The following is a 12840-nucleotide window of genomic DNA, read 5'->3' as shown; positions in this document are numbered from 1 at the left end:
CACTTCAAAGTTATTTCCTCTCTGGGGGTTTTTTTTTGGGGGGGGGGGATGGGTTGATACACTGACACCAGTTCCCCACCACAACTAAGTTTAGCATGTATGAAGAAGAAGAGAAATACTTTCAAACTCACAAGAATAGCAAATACATAGTAGTCCTCATCAAGCTATGGTTAGTGATACCCAAATAAATACTATTTAAAATGGGATTCAGTCACAAAAGCAAATTATGTTGCTTTTTTAAAAAAATGTATGTATCGTTTTTATTTCAGAAATGTATGTCTGTAAAAAGTAAACAATGCAGCAGCAGTAAAAATGATAGATTTGTGGAATGCTATGAATGAGGATTAATGAGGGTAAAAATAAAATCAATCAAACGTGGTCTCGTTGCAGCTAAAATTGTAGGACAACTCTTACTCTAATCTGCGACTATTCCATTTTAGTCATGTTAAAAGCTCTCACATTTTCAGTGTTTGAGTATTCAAGTAGTCTTCATAAATTTCGAACAAGCAGGACTTGTGGCATGACATTCTGAGGAATGTCGATCTATCTATCTATTACAGAATCTAACTTGTATTTGCCAGTATTTTTTTTTTTAAAAAAAATGCATAAGGTCTTTCAAGTATTATTTAATGTGCAGAAAGGGAAGGTTTTTTAAAATAAAATAAAATAAAATTATCTACCCACATCCAGAAACAAGTGGACCACCTGCTAAAAACTATACTACCTCCCCATAGGCTTGGCTCTTGGGGATTCTATGGCTGCATTTAGACATATCACTAAACCATAGTTTAGTGCTGTCTTGGGGTCATTCACTCCGCTTCTCTATTCTGATCCAGCACAGCCATGTGGGGGAGATACGAAGCAGCCACTTACATTTTCTATTACTCACCATTTGCTGTTTTATCCAAACCAGCGGAGATTGTAGTAGGGGAGAAGAGGAAGGGAAAACAAGCCCATGAACAAAATGAGAAACAATGGCTTAGCATTACATGCAATTGAGGTCTATGTTGCCTATACAAAAAAAGCTTTTATTGTTTGTTGTTTCCATTGAAAGGGGAAACAATTTGAATAGCTGGTTTTAAAAGCCTGTAAATCATGGGTAGGCAAACTAAGGCCTGGGGGCCGGATCTGGCCCAATTGCCTTCTAAATCCAGCCCACGGACAGTCCGGGAACCAGCGTGTTTTTACATGAGTAGAATGTGTCCTTTTATTTAAAATGCATCTCTGGGTTATTTGTGGGGCATAGAAATTCGTTCATTTCCCAAAAAATATAGTCCGGCCCCCCACAAGGTCTGAGGGACAGTGGACCGGCCCCCTGCTGAAAAAGTTTGCTGACCCCTGCTGTAAATGGATGGAGGAATACAGGGCAGTATTCTGCCTTCACCTCCACCCTGTTGGCACAGACCATCAGTGTTGGATGTGTTATTAAACTGTTTTTGTCCATCTCCACCCCAGCCTCCAACTTTAGGATTGCACCCTGCACATATATATGACTCATAATATGCTGTTCTTGGGGAATATACACATTTTAGTGGAAATGTGGGTGTGGAGATAAATTTGGAATAAAATTGTGAGACATCGTGTTTCTCCATCAAGGCAATGCATGTTTCTTCACACTGGCATTTTACAAGTGCCTGTTATTCTGAATTTTTTATATATGAAATACTGCCCTTCCCAATTCTGAGTTGATTCACTCAAGGACACTGGCATATTAAAAACCAGAGCTCTGTGGAACTGTGCAGAGTTTCACATACGTTAAAGCTTCACTAATGTGCCCAAATTAAAATGCTACTCATGCTTTACTCTAGTCTTACTCTGCCCACTTTCAGCTCTTTTGGAAAGACACAATAAAATTTGGTGGGACTGCAAGTTGGCTTGAAGCTCCTGCCAAACTCTGCTCAGGCTCCTTCAGCCCAAATTCTCAAAATATGTTTGATCATGTGAACTTGAAATTTAACCCTTAATCCAAATACAGTGGTACCTCAGGTTAAGAATTTAATTTGTTCCGGAGGTCCATTCTTAACCTGAAACTGTTCTTAACCTGAAGCACCACTTTAGCTAATGGGGCATCCTGCTGTCACTGCGCTGCCGCTGCGCAATTTCTGTTCTCATCCTGAAGCAAAGTTCTTAACCTGAGGTACTATTTCTGGGTTAGCGGAATCTGTAACCTGAAGCATATGTACCCTGAAGTGTCTGTAACCTGAGGTACCACTGTAGACACCACTGCCATACATTGCAACTTGGCAAAAATGGACTCTAGCATACTACAACGCCTATGAGTATGTTGCCCTTGAGAAGTATAGCAAATATGCCCATTCTGACACAAGGTGAGAAGTACAGTCCAAATCCAAAATAGTTTGTGTTATGACACGAAGGTCAGCAATTCAGAAAAACTGTGTCAAATTTCTCTAGGACAGTGCAAGCAATTCTTTGCATCTGGGCATGAGAGCTGTGAATCAGGCACAGCAATCTTAAAGTGGGGCTGTGGAAGAACGTAAGTCAAACTCTGCTGACTTGTGTCGGTCAGGGAAGAAGGTGGGGGACAGTTCTTTCTTAACTTTCTCTATTTCAGCTCAAGCCTGGCATAACTCAAATTCTAGATTTCTCGCTTGGTGCTGCCAGCAAGAGACCCAACCCCATGGCAGAAGCCAATTGAGAAGCCCCTATATCCCTTCCAACCCAACCCCAACCCCAACCCCTTTACCCTGAGAGAGCTTGGAATGCATTTTAACTCATACTGTATACATACAGGAACTTGGGGAGAATAAAGGAATCGTATAAAGCCAGTGATTCACAAACCCAGTGGGCCTTGCCCACTATAAAAAGCATTACGAAGCCACATGGAAGCTGTTTTCAGGAAGGATGCATGACTTTCCTATTATTTTATGTACAGTATCAGGAAGTTTTTAATGTTTTATTATGTTTTTATATGTGCTGGAAACTGCCCAGAGGAGTTGTTGTTGTTGTTAGGCCATTTGAACTGAAAAAAGTATTTGTTCTTTCATCTTTTTCTTCTTGTTTTCTTTTCTAGGGACCTTTTTTAAAAAAAACACACACACACTCTTCACTAGAATTTCCTTGTGTCAAACAAACTATCTGACACATTGCAAGATCCTGTTGAACACTTAGGGGTCTATTCTTCTCTTAACATGCATGCTTGATGCTAAGGAGAGTTATGCATGCATACTGAAGAGAGAATAGATCTCTTAATCCTGCTTGGCAGGATTTCACTGCTAAGCTTTGGCCCCAAGCAGGCATGTGTAGTGTTTGGTGACCTTTTGCACTAGGCCAATCAATCCATTGTGGACTAAAGTAAAACTTCCTTTTCTTGGCATGCAGCAAGGCAGAGTTCCATCTGGGATTCTTTGAAGTGTAGCATCTGAAGTCTGCAACTTATAAAAACTACTTGAGCAGCAGTAATATCAAGAAGAGGACAAACAACTCCCCGGCTTTCCGCTTGGAGTATTTCTCAATGGGGAGAAAAGTTTTTTTTAAATAATAATAATAATCCAGAGAGCGTTATCCATTTTGATTCCGAAGAATTAAATGATTTTGAGTGGTCTAATAACTTCCAGTGACAATCACTGTCTTACAACTTCACATTCTATTGACTAACATAGAAGCAGCATCAGACCCCCTTGTCTTCTTTATACCATCAGTATTAGGTTATTCCACCTCATCTTTCATAGGTCAGCAGCAGTGAAGAAAAAAGCACAACCTGATGGCAAAAGCAATTCCTTTAAATGAATTTCAACCCTTTGAGGCTCTGGAGGGGAGGGATTTGTGTGTTTAACCACTATTCATGATAATGGGGATTACTTAGTTCTGCCATCCAGCACTAATAGGGGACTAGACTCTGAATGATTTGTAAGACAACAATCAGTTCCAAATACTTATTGTATTGGAATTTTTCACACTCAAGTTACAAGTTGTTTGCCGCAGTGATTGCTGCAAAAACTATCCCAAAAAACCCACACCAGAGTTACTCTTTGAATACTATATTTGCCAAATATAACAGTAGCAGCGAGGTATGGGTGGAAAACAGCTATGAATTGCATATTTCCTGGGGTGTAGGATGTACAGAGCTGGAAAACCCAAGGGAACAAACTTTTAAGAAGCCAAGACTATACAAGGGAGACCAAAAGCAATAGAGAAAGAGTGAGGGAGAAAGAGTATAGGAAGAACATAATGATGAATTAGAGGTAAAGAATCATGGGAATGAGTCTGGAAGGCTGGGATGGTGAGGGGTGGGGCTTATTCAGTTCTTTCCAACCTAAATACACACACACACACACTCCCCCCACCCCAATAAGGCTGATCTGTAGGAGCAATGAATATTTGCATCCAGCCCTTCAGAACCAGCTTAAATGGATAAACTTTTGAGTTGTTATAATACAGGTCTGAAACATAGCACTTAAACCTAATTAGCTTTCCCCAGCTTTGGTTGGTAAACGAGCTTTGATTGATCCTAGACAGGGAGAGCTTTGCCACAGTGACCCATGCAGCGACAACCTGAAGATTGGATTACTGCAATGCTATCTGTGTGGGGCTGCCCTTAAGGTTGGTTCGGAAGCTGCAGTTTGTACAGAATGCAGTTGCTATGTTGTTCAGTAAAGCAACCTACAGAGAGTATGCAACACCCCTACTAAAGGAACTGTACTGGCTGCCACTCTGCACCTTGTGATGTTGCAGCCGTTCAGTTGTGGCCATCTGGAAAAGGGCCTGCACAATTGAGACACCCACAATAAATTATCCCTATACATTGCTCTGAATTTTTCAAATATAAATCACCATATAAATATAAGATAAAATATGGATGCTCGGTTATTGGGGAGCAGAAACAGAACAATAATTTTGCACCAACAATTCTCAACTTTGTTGAATCAAATTCAGATATTTATTTGAATTAATTCATTAATCAATTCAGAAGAATCACACAACTCAGAAAGTTTTAGTTAACAGACCAACATATTTTGACTGATATATCATTTAAGTAACACAGTAATAAGCATTCAGTTAAGCCTGTTCAAATGCCCTAAGGTAAAAGGGGCACCACTGGTATATTTTTAAAAAAGTTGTTACTTGTTACAATACATATAGAAGCATCTTCTATATGCAGAGTCTTCAACTGCGACCTGTTTTTCTTTTTTGTTTTTAAAAAGATTTTGGGGCATGCTGAAAGAAATACTGACGCTTGTTCAATAACGCCTGCGGCTCAATCCTATATAAATTTACTTACTGTTAGTAAGCTGCTTTGAGATTCACTTGAATGGAAAGCAGCATAGAGGCTTATACCATGTGATGCATCGCTTGGACCAGTAGAGTTATCTTCTCTAACATTTCACGATGAAGCATGTAAAGTGATGATAGGTCAAATTTTAAATAAAACATACTGAAAACAAACCATGTCCTTTCGGTCATTACCAAAGAAGCTTCAATTTTAAGAGTTCTGCATGCAAATATATAGGGCAAAAATTAATATTTGGTGTGATTCTTCTTAAGAAGGAGGATCTGTACCTGAGAGCAACAGAGCTCACAGTTTTAGTGAACAACCGTGGAAACAGATACATGGAATATTCTGAACCCTTGTGATATAAAAGGAAATGCATTTCATGTCGGCAGCCTATAGAGTAGTCTGTGTATATGCTTTTCTCACATGTTCAAAAAAATCACTATTTCCCTCTACCAGCTCTTGCAAAAAAAAACAAAAACCCACATTTTGCATATAATAACACATTTTGAATTAATAATGAAAGCTGCCAATCATATCCTTCCCCATTAAATGATAGCAGTTGTGGAAGCACATTTGGTTAGCCAAGGGCCCTGATGCCAAGCTGGGGAGGATATTTTTGTCATATGGACAAATTGCTCCAGAAAGGGGGGCGGGAGAGGGGTGGGTCTGTACCGGGTGTTCTTCCGGCAGTACTGACACTGTCTGTCACTCAATTAAGCTGCATCAGAGAGACTAGGTGGCTTGATTTTGCTCCAGTATAAGGGGTGCATGTGACAAGGTTTTCACTAGATTTCTAACATGTGTTAAACACAGGTACCCATAGGCTGAAACAAACCGTTCACAGTGCCATGCTTGTTTTCCATACAAACCTACGCACTGCCATTGCAGCCACCCACATACTGCTTGCTTGACAACTCACTCCTGCAGCTAGCATCTTAATGAATCAAAATAATACATGCAACAAAGCCACATATTTTGAAAGTCACTTCTGTCTTAGTTTTGCAGATGTTTAGATGGGCAGTGTTGTTTGGGTCAGTGGTAGTACTTTTTGCACACACATACACCCCTCCAAAAAAATAAAAATAAAAATGAGTCCATGCATTCTGCTGCTGTTCTTTGAAACAAAAAAATTAAATAGCAAGCTTTAAGCAAATCCAGCTAATGTATGGGGGGGGATGTAATAAAGTTGACAAATCTTCAGTAAACAAATTAGCTCGTAGGCACATTGTGGGCAATCTCTACGGAGTCTTGTTGACTACCTATGAAGGTATATAATTTAATGCTTCTAGATAATTCATGGGTAAAATACAAATCAGCTGACATTGCAGGATAAATAATAAATAATACTCCTCTTGAACTGCTAGGTTTATAATTAAGAGTAAATGCGAAACTGAAATAAAAAATACAAACAATGAATAGAGATAAAGAATTTACTGCAATTTAAAATAGTTTTAGGGAGCTGGGGGTGGGAAAGCAAGGTTATGAAAGCTGAGTGAAAACTAGACCATTAAACCTACTAGATGCTATGTAGAAACAGAACCGGGTTCAAACACTTGTTTCCACTGAAGTGTGAACACTTGAGATGGCCCTTGGGTAAAGCACTCTGGTTTTATTCAGTTCCATGTTGAGTCCAGTGGAAAGAAAATCATTATCTAGTTTCTCAGAGAGGCTATGAAGACAACATTTGCACCAGCATACAAAATTATTATTAATAACTGAAAGTTAAACAGCACTGGGGAGAGGAAACAACCCCTCCATTCCCCATTTAATCCTCTAGACTAAATAACTTATAAAATATAGTGTACTTAGTGTAGTCCTTCTAAAAGGAATGAGATAATTTCCAACCTCACCAAGGACAATATACAAGTGTATAGTTTTAAAGGCAGCTTGTAGTCTTAAGAAGGAAAATTGTTTATTTTTCTTCCTTCCACATATAAATGTACAGAGGATTTGATTACTCACAATGACTTAAATGGATCTTGCAGCAGTCTTACAAGGTTCAGCAGAAAAGTGCGGCCTTGCCTTCATGGAAACGTGTGTGTGTGTGTGTGTGTGTGTGTGTGTGTCTGTCTGTGTGTGTGTGTGTGTGTGTGTGTGTGTGTTCACGGACGGACACACACACACCTCATTGCCATTCATTTGAATAAATAATCACTTTGGAACTCAAAGAGCATTTTAAAGGCTGTAGAGACTAAGGAGAAACAAAGGCAATTTTCAGCTTCAAGTGATGTTTGAATTAGTTTGTTTTCGTTGTTAGCAGTGACAGTACTTAAGCCTGCCTTTGGGACAACACAGCCAATGCCACCCTTAACTTACCACATTTGCATTGCCCGAAATATTTCAAACACAGAGCCTAAGGCAGAGATTTTCTAGCTTTCATCACATAGGAGCCCAGAGTGCAGGCAATTGATCCCCAAATTGCTGGGATTTCCCAAGGAGGCTGCTTGTTTGTTCTGCTCTGTTGTCAGTGAAGTGGTTAAAGCTCTGTTTGTTTGTTTTGCTTCTGAACGGCTATTAATGGATTAAACTTTAGAGCTTTCACCAAAGCTTCAACCGTTGATTAAAGTATTGCACAGGGAGGAGACTGTGCAGGTGGGGAGAGAGTGGGTTGCCACTTAGAATTTTGACCAAAAAAGTTGCAGATGTGGTATCAGGTAAAATCCCTTTTATGCAGGGGGTTCTAATGTTAAGCAACAAAATAATTGTGTCTGTCTTCTGAATGCACTCCTAACAATCTCTTTTTGACCATATGTGTGATGTGAATATGTGTGTCTATCCAAACAGGTTAGCACACATTATTCACATTTTAAAAACTATTATATATCCCATTCCTATTGAATCAAATACAATTAACATTGCATGCCCTGCTTTGATCAATGGAACTTGCTCCTAGTAATTGATAAGATTACAGCCAAATATGGCAATTATATGCGTGTCTGTGTCGAGGGGACTTACTTGGATGGTGATGTGTTAGGGCATTCCAGGAGTGAGCTTGAGGCTGTACAAGGGTACCTGTGGGATTTCTGAATTGTTGAATGAAACACAACCCCCACATTTGAAACTTTCATTAAAAAAAGAGAGCAAGTTTCTAGCATTTGCAGTACATGAGATATGAGACAGGTATAAGCACTATTCTTCCCAGTATTTTTGGTAAGAAACTAGCTTGCTCCCTTTAGTGTTTTGCTTTGCCCCTCTTCCTCGGAAACTGGTTGGGTACATCATTGGAACAGTGGGAAGATGTATGGCTTAAGCCATATAGTCATTGCCTGCTGAAATATGAGAAATGTTATTGAAACCAGCTCATGGCTGGTACATAATGCCTAAACACTTTTAATTTATGTGGCTTGGCAACTCACCCATGTGCTGGAAGGCATGCCAAATTACTGGCACATACAGACTCATGTGGTGGGACTGTCATAAGGTTGGAGAATTTTGGTGTAAAGCCTTCCATGAGAACTCTTTAAATACAAACCAGACAGTTGCTCCATCTCCTCATTTAGCTTTATTGAACCTATAGAGAGGAGAAATCAGTTTCATATAGCAGGAGCTTATTTCACATTTATTAACAGCAGCCCAGGCAACCATTCCAAAATTTTGGTAGACATTTGATATGGCAGTTTTAAAATATTGGTATATGATGCAGGCAGTCCTCTTAGGGGGAAAAATTGTCACAAACTAAAAGTATCAAGAGGACAAATTACAAATTACAAATACTTTGCCAAATGGTACAATTTTATTTCATATACAAATAAAGAAGCTTATGGCTGGATGCTTCCATCAGCTTATGCCAAGGTATGGATTCTGTTATTATAATTTGTCTGGCGTATGAGTGAGCATGTTCTCAAGAGATAATCATGTCTGCATGCTAGACTGATTATTTATTGCTTTGTTTGTTTGAAAGGCTTTCCCTGTCATATGACCCAGCCATGTACCATTGATTTTGAACTTCTTCTTCCAATACGTATTGTATTTATTGTAGTGCAACAATGAAGCCCTCCCTAAATAAATACATTATTATGTGATCCATAACATTAGTGCTCTAAGGATAACAAGCAGCTGAGCTTAGAGTAAATTTAGACAATTTATTTGCTTATATCATGAAGCTCAAGATGCTTCTCCCCATTTCATCCTCACAGCAGCCCTGTGGTAAGCACCGTACCCCTGTAAGCTTCAAAGATGATGGGGAATCTGAACCCAGGTCTCTCCTCAGATGTGATCTAACCACTATAATCTCCTTTTACCTTGATAGATCATTGGACATGCCACCACAGAAATACTCTTGCATTGTCTTGAATGAGAGTCTTTAAATGAAGGGGAGTTCCTTAAGTTCACAGCTGTGTTCTTGAACAGTTTCCTTCATTTCAAAGGGGTTTACATAAAAGATGCACCCAATAAATCCTGCACAACACTGTGATGCTCTGAAATCAGATTTTAAACACATAAGCCCACAGAACAACAAACAACAGAAGGAACAACTCCTTCTATTTGGAAGATTATTATTTTAAAAAAAAAAAAAAGATCACAACCTATAACTGTTTGAAATTTCAACATGCATTTATGCTGACTTCATTATTTTAAATATTCTTTTGATCTGCCGCTGACAGAAATAGCTCTCATTGCAGTATTTCAGAGCCCAACATTCAACTGAAAATATATTAAGCTAACACAGTGCATTGAAATGACACTTTTATATGCTAGTTTATGTCAAGAAGATCTGCTTGAGTGCAGAGGGCTTAGCTAAAGGATTCTAATACCAGCATGAGGGCACATCCTTTCGCACCAGTTCCTGCCACGGCAAATAATGCCCAATATAGCATCTTACAAGGCACTTCATCTTCCTTGAAGCTCTAAGTATCTTGGGAATAGTTCTGGAGATGATATGGCATCTTAAAATGACAATATGACACTCTGCCAGACATATGCACCAACTTTAACCATCTGTAGGGTTTGTTTTAAATCAGGCATAGGCAAACTCAGCCCTCCAGATGCTTTGGGACTACAATTCCCATCATCCCTGACCACTGGTCCTGTTAGCTAGTGATGATGGGAGTCATAGTCCCAAAACAGCTGGAGGTCTGAGTTTGCCTATGCCTGTTTTAAATCTTTTAGGCCATCTTTAAGGACTGAAGCCATAACAACGGGACAAAAAATACAGGACATCCAACAAGAAAGCATAATCAATGGAAGCCACTTTAATTCAAGGGGAGTTGAGGGAGAGAAGTTGAATCACCTCAAAGCTGAATAACTCAAATGCCCCTGCAAATTCTGATAAAAACAGATGGGTCCTTAGGGTTCCTTGAAATGTCTGCAGGAATGGGACTTGTAATGGTAATGTATTCCAGAGGCACGCAGTCATCACCTCCACCTTTATGTCCATTATGTCCATCAAGCTGACTACTTTCAAAGGCAGAAACATGAGGAGGGCACTTGCTGATTATCTTAGTATGCTGGCAGGCTGATACAGGTAAACTTAGGTCTGATATAGGTGAACTTAGGTCCAAGTTGTTTAAGGCTTTCAAGCTTAAAACTACCACTTTAATTGAAGGTGCACTGGCAATGAGTGCAACTGGCACAGTTTAGGTGTCAAATAAGTGCACCTCCTGGCTACACCCAGAGCTCAAGCAACTGCACTTTGCACCAGCTGAAGGTTCCTCTCTTTAAAGGGAGCCATATGTGGAGTGCCTTGCAGTAATCTAAGCTGGACCTCACGGGTGTATGGGTAACTGGGTCAAGGGCAGACCTCTCCAGAAGAGAGTTTGGAAGAGTCCTGGATGTTTTGGTTCAGGCCTGTTTTCAAAAGCTGCAAATTTGAACAGGTTTGTGCTCTACCATAACATATTGGGGAATGCAGTGGAGAGAGTGCCTGCAAAGAACTGTAAGCTTTGCTACAATCAGGACCTGCACTTGGAACTTTGAAGTTGTTTGAACCGTTGGGTGTACAAATTGTTTTTGTTCTCTCTCTCTCCATATACAGTCGTACCTTGGTTGGCGAACACCTTGCGACTTGAACGTTTTGGCTCCCGAATGCCGCAAACAAGGAAGTGAGTATTCTAGTTTGTGAATGTTCTTTGGAACCTGAATGTCCAGCACGGCTTACGCAGCTTCTGATTGGCTGCAGGAGCTTCCTGCAGCCAATCGGAAGGCACGCCTTGGTTTCAAAATGTTTTGGAAGTCAAATGGACTTCTGGAATGGATTCTATTCAACTTCGGAGGTATGACTGTATATACAGAGAGAGAGGGAGAGAGAGATAGAGAGAGAGAGAAAGAGAGAGAGTGTTTATATATTATATATACAGTGGTACCTCGGGTTAAGTACTTAATTCATTCCAGAGGTCTGTTCTTAACCTGAAACTGTTCTTAACCTGAAGCACCACTTTAGCTAATGGGGCCTCCCGCTGCTGCTGCACCGCCAGAGCCCGATTCCTGTTCTTATCCTGAAGCAAAGTTCTTAACCTGAAGCACTATTTCTGGGTTAGTGGAGTGTGTAACCTAAAGCGTAGGTAACCTGAAGCGTATGTAACCCAAGGTGCCACTATATTCGCATATATAAAGAAGCATAGGTTTATAAATTATCCATTGAATGGGTTGGTGCAACCACTTTCCAGATCAAGACTAACCTGATAGTCTTCCAGTTCCGTTCAGCTCTGCGGTTCTCAAAATTCCTCCCTAAGGACATGCCTGCCTTTGAGCTTCTATTGCTTCCAGTTAAATGGTTTGTTATTAAACAAAGAAACAGGAAATACCCAGAAAAAGGATATTGTTCACTATTGCTCCCAGCTTGCACCTAGGGGGACAAGCATGGATTGAAGATATGTGGGGTATGGAAATCAGCTGCTGTTCTTTTCGCTAAAGTTCTGGGTTTATCATTTTTTCCTGCTTTTTGACAGGAGAACAAGTGGTGTTTCCCATGTTTATAATTGACTTGGACAAGGTATAGAGGAAGAGAATAATCAGCTGTACAGGTGGCACCAAACTGGGAAGGTTAGCTAATACCTTTAGAAACATAATTCAAGGTGATCTCGGTAGGGTGGAGAACTAGGTGCAACATAACAAAATGGATTTCAACAACAACAACAAGGATTTCAACAGAGGTTAATGTACATTTCCATATTTAGTTAGGAAAAATCAGATGCACAAAGAGAAGATTGATGACACCTGGCTTGACAGCAGTACATGTTAAAAGAATTAAGAGTTTTAGCTAAAACCTTGAGTCATCAGTATGATGTAGGATCTTAAAAAAAACCTAATGCAATTCTAGCTCACATCAACAGTAGTGTAGTGTCCAGATCATGAACTACTTACAGCACTCTTCTCTCCTTTGGTACGCACCTGAAGTACTGTATCCAGCCACTACAACCTAAGTAAGATGTCAATAAACAGAAATGTGTCCTGAGAAGGAGACCATGATGGTGAGTGGCCTGGAGACTGCCCTGTGAGGAAAGGTTGAATGAGTCTGGTGTGTTCAGCCTGGAGAAAAAATGGTTGAGAGGTTACGAGATATCAGTCTCCAGATATTTAAAGGGCTATCCAACACCATTTGTTGTCTGTTGGGTAGGAACCACACCAATGGGTTCAAATTATAGGAAAGGGGATTTTGACTAAACAGT

Source organism: Podarcis erhardii, assembly GCF_964252035.2.
Source record: "Podarcis erhardii genome assembly, chromosome: 1".
Lineage (NCBI taxonomy): Eukaryota > Metazoa > Chordata > Lepidosauria > Squamata > Lacertidae > Podarcis > Podarcis erhardii.
Note: the sequence above shows the minus strand (reverse complement) of the source record.